This window comes from Prunus dulcis, chromosome 4 (assembly GCF_902201215.1).
Source record: "Prunus dulcis chromosome 4, ALMONDv2, whole genome shotgun sequence".
Classification (NCBI taxonomy): Eukaryota; Viridiplantae; Streptophyta; class Magnoliopsida; order Rosales; family Rosaceae; genus Prunus; species Prunus dulcis.
The window spans coordinates 12,675,398-12,682,024 of NC_047653.1; positions in this window are offsets into that span (position 1 = coordinate 12,675,398).

Below are 6,627 nucleotides of genomic sequence, written 5' to 3' on the forward strand. Positions count from 1 at the left end.
CTAATGAAATTTTAAAGAGAAATTGAAATAAGAAGGGTGAAAAGGTCATTTGTGCCCGACATTCGCCAGGTGTCGGACACGCACAGGACTTGGCTCTAATTCCAAAGTGGAAATTGGGTCGGGTCCTGTCAGTAACAAGCAGCATTGTTTTATCATTGTAGCCACAAACTATTTCACTAAATGGGTGGAAGCCAAGCCTGTTAAATCCACTACATCTCAAGAGATCATCACCTTCATAGAAGAACAAATCATCCAAAGGTTTGGCATCCCAGAATCAATCACAACAGACAGGGGATCTTCTTTCATATCTGGAGAAATACTGGATATGGCAGAAGCATTCAAATTCAAGCTACTTCAATCCACTCCTTATTATGCTCAGGCTAATAGGCCAGCAGAATCAAGTAACAAAGTAATCATCAACATTATCAGGAAAATGCTTGAGAAGAATCCAAAGCAGTGGCATGAGAAGTTATCAGAAACTTGTGGGCATATAGAACTTCAAAGAGAGAAGCAACTGGCATGACCCCATATGCTCTAACCTATGGTCATGATGCAATTCTGCCTATGGAGATAGTAGTCCAATCTCTCAAAATTGCTCATCAACACCGTCTAATTGTAGAAGACTACTCTCAAGCCATGCTGCTAGAACTGGAAGGATTGGATGCAAGTAGGATTGATACCCCCAACAAGCTCTTAGCAGGGAAAGAGGCTGTATCAAAGGCCTACAACAAAAGAGTAAAAAACAAGAGTTTTGAAGAGGGAGAAATAGTATGGAAAGCAATTCTGCCTCTTGGGACTCACATAGCTAGTTATGGAAAGTGGTCACCTATATGGGAATGTTCTTTCATAATTAAGCAAATCCTAGGAATGGGGGCATATAGATTACAGGATCGAGATGAAGATGTTCATGCTACACCAATCAATGGCAAGTGGTTGAAGAAATTTTATCCAACTATGTGGGATTCATAGGCTGTACAAACAGATCCTGGAATAGAGAGGGAACGAAATGAAACTGCCACTTGAATTTCTGTTTCAGAAGTTTGACGTTTATTGTATTTTGTTAGGTTCTTATTTTCTTTTATTTTAACAAAAGAAACTGCATGTGCAAGAAAGAGTTCTACAAAAATAACTTTTATATTAAATATAGTTATTTCCATGACTAAAGTTTTATTATATTTAAAAATCTGAAAATTAAAGTCCTAATTGCCTAAGAGTCTTCTTGCAATACAGTCTTCTTGGTAGAAATCTCTTGTTGAAGAAGCATTCCTTGATGGAGAGAGGCCTCTGCAATCTCCAAAGCTGGCCTAGAAGCTGCTACCATGTTCTGCACAAGGAAATTGGCCTTGGTCTTGGTACCCAATCCAGCCCTAAGCTTGTTCTGCCTCTCCCTCAGCCCTGCCAGCTGTTTCTAAAGTTGTTCAATCTGTTTCTCCAGCTTGTCAGCAGCAGTCTTGGCTTCCTTATAGCCTACAACCATCTGGTCCAATTCTGTTTTCTACTTGGCATAATCAGCCCGGTTGGCTTCATAAGTAGCTTTGCAAAACTCAGAGGCTTTAAAGGAAGTCTTGAGATCCTCATAATGGTTGTGGAGATTAAGCATGTCCCTCACTAGACGCAAGCTGAGCTCAAGGATAAGCCTGGGAACCATGTTCTCCCTATGCAGCAAGTCCAAGTCTTTCATCAGTTGGTCTACAACTTCTTGGCTTTCATCCAAATCCAGTTCAGTGGACTGCTAGATCTTCACTGTATCCATTGCCTCATCTACTGCCTTAGATTTTGCCTTGCCTGGAGTAGAGCTGAGCTGCTCTAGCCTATCCAGTTAAGCATCCAGATCCATGGCCTCAAATTCTGCCAGCTCTAGATCAGCAAATGAGGCAGTAGCTGGAGAACTAGGGATGGAGTGGATAGGCATCTGCAAAGAAATGATTTCAGTAAACTCCATGCTAAAAATTAAAAAAGAAGAAGGCTAGAGACACAGTGATACTTACAGCCACAATGGAAGGCTTGAGAGGGCTAGTCAACACAGCCAAAGTCCCAGCAGTTCTGTCCTCCTCCACCTAGAAAGAAAGAAATCTCAATTAGAAAGATAGAGGAAGGCAGAACTGTAGAAACCAAACAAAATTGAGAAAGAACAGGAACTACCTCAGGTGCTGGAATAGTGGACTCTGTTCTTTGGGCCTCTTATTTTTTCTTCGCCAGCTCAATACTCTCTGCAATTATTTCAGCAGGAATTTCTTCCTATAGACAGACAGAACTTGAGTCAAAAGGGAATGCAATACAAAAGTCAGGATGGTGCCAAAAGAAGGGATTTCTTATTATAATCTTACCTCTTCTTCTCCATCTTTTGTCTTTTCTTCTCCTCCTTTTAGGGCCTTCTTCTCTAGGCCCACGGCTTCAAAGGCCTCTCGCAGCTCTTCATCAGTTTCTATGGTCTTAATAGAAACTGCTGCAGGCTCTTCTTTCCCTTCAAACTCACTAACAGCCTTCTTTCTCAATCTATTTGCCTTGAAATGAAGAGGGGAGCTTCCGGCTACACACCAAAAAAAAAAAAAAAAAAGGCATAATCGAGTGTAGAACTGATCAAAAGAAATCGACTGAATTAAAAATCAAAATTATACCTAGGGGATCAAGCTGGACAGCACTGTCTTGAGCCTGGGTGACTTCCTTTCTTTTGTTCTTCTAGACAGAAAGAGCTGTCTCAACACTAGCTTCTGCCAAAGTCTCATAATCATCCTCCTCATCACAAAAAGGAAGCTTCAAGTCCCTAGCAACAATAACAGAGTTAACTACATAGAAGGAAAAGGGTTAGCAGACACTCCAATAAGAAACAAGCTTAAGGGCAGAGTTCAAAAACTTACCAACCACTTCCCCAGCTTGAACGGTTTGTCTCCCCAAATTGCTCGTCATAAAGGGATCTGAGACAAACAGGCAGAATGAAGTTAAGGCACATATCATAATACAGAAATCCAAAACAAAGGAGCAGAACTGGCAATTTTACCTTCAATCACTTGAGCATTTATGCCTTTGACCATCTGCACTATAAATTTTTTGGCTCTCCGAGCATCCCAAGTCTCAAACAGTGTCTTCACAGCCGTACTAGCGTTTGGCAGGCCAGAACGAGCTTCCCACCAAGCATCAAACTCACAAGAACTGTAGGAGTTAGGCTCCCAAGATAGATAGAGGGCGTCCATACTGTTGTTAATTTTGTTCACTGAGCACTTGCAGTCTTTGTGCACATCTAGATCATCTAAGTCCCTCCACGAGTTAGCACGATTGCAACTCCTGTAAGACTTGAGAGGGATGAGCTGGGGACAACCAAGCTGCCTGGGACATAAGTTGGGATAATAGACCTCTGCTCCCAAGTGGTAATTAGGAGGCTTACCCCAACCAAAAGGCATGTCTCAGAGCAGCATCACATTCAGAAACTTTTTTCCGAGATCAATATTTGCTTCCTCCTCTTCATCTTTTGACTTTTGGACTAGGCATGCCAAATTAGGCCCAACAGACACACTCTCTCTCCTCTCCTTCTCTCTCTCCCCGACGGCTCTCACGCTCTCTCTTCAAACCACCGCCTCCGGCCATGGCAACGCACGAGACTGGTGCCAAAAGGACCAGCCTGACCCCGCCGTTAAACCCCTGCCGTCCTCGACACTGGCCGCTGCCCGTTTTGCCTGAAACGGGCCAAGAACAACCGATTTTTCCTGAGATTTTGCCGGCCTCGATCTCTCTCCTCCGGTTGCCATTTTCGGTGATCAAGGTATGGAATCTCATCAACTCTTTGAGCTCTAGCTGCCTGTTGGGTAGGAATTGGTTGATTTTGAGTGTAGGAGAACAATTTGGGAACTAGGTTTTGGCCGGATTTTGGGTTAAGATTCCAGCCATTTTTGGCCATTTTTCGGGATAGGTCCCAGAAAAAAAAGTGGTTCCAAATAGGGTGTTACACTTAGGGTAGGAGTCTTGAGCCGTGATTTGGAGATTTTTTGGTGAAGCGTTATCGCTTTGGGTACCACGCTCTGTCGGCGCGTGTGGTGGAGCGTGGGCAGCAGGGTGGGGACCACATTCAGTCTTAGAATAATCCCTTGGTCCTCACGAGCATGTGGGTACTCGCGGATTCCAGTTCGGTTAAAATTTGAACCCCACAAATCTCGCCTAGTGTGTGATTTCCGAGTTCAGCATGTTTGAGCCATTAGATCATAGTCATTTTCGGATATATTGATCTAAATAATGCCAAGATCGCATAAGTTTCGATGGATTGTAAAACGGAGTTCCGAAAACTCCAAAAACGCCAACCCTAGAGCTGGGTTTATAGTAAACGAGTCCGGACCAAAAGGAGTTATCTAAATCCTGTTACGGGATGAATAGATAGGTTGCGGCCCATATAGAAGAGGTATCTCCGAGGCCTGGGAGGATTGCAGCTTGGCCTACGAGGATAGATAATTAGTTATAGGTTACAGACCAGATAGAAGAGGTATCTCCGAGGCTTGCAAGAATTGCAGCTCGACCTGCGAGGATAGATAATTAGTTATAGGTTGCAGCCCGGATAGAAGCGGTATCTCCGAGGCCTGCGAGGATAGATAGTTAGTTATAGGTTAAGGCCCGGATAGAAGCGGTATCTCCGAGGCCTGCGAAGATTGCGACCCGGCCTGCGATAAGGGTATTGACAGTATTAATGGAGTTGACAGATCAAGATTAGAGGTACGCCTAGGTGGAGGGAATTTCAGTTATAAGATATTCTTAAACTAAGATAAGGGAGTTCAGTGTACGGCATACTTATTCAGTGTATAACTGATATGAGTATAGGAAAGAATGACGTGTGGCTTGATCCCTAAGTAAAGGCATGTAGGCAGCCTAGTATTACAATGTGCAGCCACGAGGTCGAGTAATAAAAGGTAGTATCGTTAAGTTATTACGAAATCTAACATTATTCCGAGGATGTTCTAAGAATGTGATTTGGATGTTGTTTGCAGAGTGTTTTATTCAATTTATTAAGCCCTGAGGCCAGAATGAGATGATGCTTGATTATTTGTCATAATTTGTTACATACTGGCAATTGGGTTGTATTTGTTTGTGCTTGTTTGATAGGTGGAAGTTTTTGGGAAATGTTCATTTTATGGGGGAGACTCTATCGAATTTTCAGTAGAAGTCGAGCTTGGAATTCTTTGGATTTGGTTTAGAAGGGCTTTTTGGTCATTTATGCCCAGCACCCGCTAGGTGCCGGACACGCACAGAGTTCAGCTCGGATTCCAAAGTAGAATTTGGGTCGGGTAGTTTCATTTCTAACCAAAATTTGAAGTGCCCATGCATTTCTTTCTTTGTATTTTTATAATTTTCCTTTTCTCACTATCATTGCTACCGTTTGAAATCTCTTATTGTCGTACTTCGACTCTAAATTTTGTAGTGATAAATTATCGTTCAAATTTTCTTAGTGTGTATTTTTAATAAATTACATTTCATTTTGATTGCTTCCTGAGATCCATGATGGGGGGCATTGACTGTCGCTCGGCCAATTCACTTTACATACATTTGTTATCTGATGTCCTCTTATTATCTTGTGCAAATTGTAATCCAAAGACTTGTTAATTCTTCAAGTCCACGGCCAACCCAAAAAAGAAGTTAAGTTGTTATCAAAGTCGTTATTAAATTGACTGATGTTGATCAAGAATCTTCAATTTAGAGTAGATGCAGCCAAAAGCTTGACTTGGAAAAGTCTTCAATTTAGAGTAGATGAATCTATGACGATAAATCTACAATCATTGAGAGTTCAGTATTACTCTCTCACAATAAATCTACATCGTTTATATTTTCTGTTTGTAAGAATAATAAACAGAAGGCTAAGAAAATGAGAGAAAACTAGTGTAGGGGACCTTTGCTTCCGGCAGCTGTAAATGGGCTGGGCTGTCGTAAAGGGCAGACTGATAAAATTGTCCCCTTTGTCTGAGTTCGAAAATTAAGCCCCAAAAATACTTCGAAAAGGCAGCAGAGCCTTAGGAAGTATTTTGGTTACCTTCACCAACCAAAATAATAGCAACTTACAGGTAATTTTTGCATGCTTACAGATAAACCTTTGAGCTTGGCATGAGAGGCATGTGGCATGGAAGCAAAATCGACATGAGTTTAGCACTGAGGGGAAATTTAGGCTTTCTTAGGGGGGGAAAAAGGGAAGTGTTAAGGTGAGAAAGGAGAGATTTGTAGGAGATTTGGCTAGGGAGAGAGAAATGAAGAACAATGCTCTTCCGACAACTTGACAGATACTCTGTCTGCCAGAAGAGAAGAATGGAGAAGAGGGTGAACAGTGCACGAGATTGCTAGGTTTTTGCAAGTTAGAGAGAAAGCTTGCGCTCTGAATCTGGGTTGGATTTGTTAGGTAGGAGAAGCCTCATTTTATAGCCATTGGAAACCACCGCTTCTCAAGAAATCCTAATGGCTTCTACCCATTTTGGCCAAGCTTTTCCTCTCCTTTCTCATCTCCCTCCTTGACTCTTCCCATTTTGATGAAATCCCTTCTGTCTATTTGCACCAGATCAGAGTTTTTTTTGAAGCTCAAGGCCCCCTTTTCCCGCAGCTGTCTCAATGGCAGATTTCCATTCCCAGCCATCTCTTTTATTGCTTTCTTCCCTTTTTTCCATG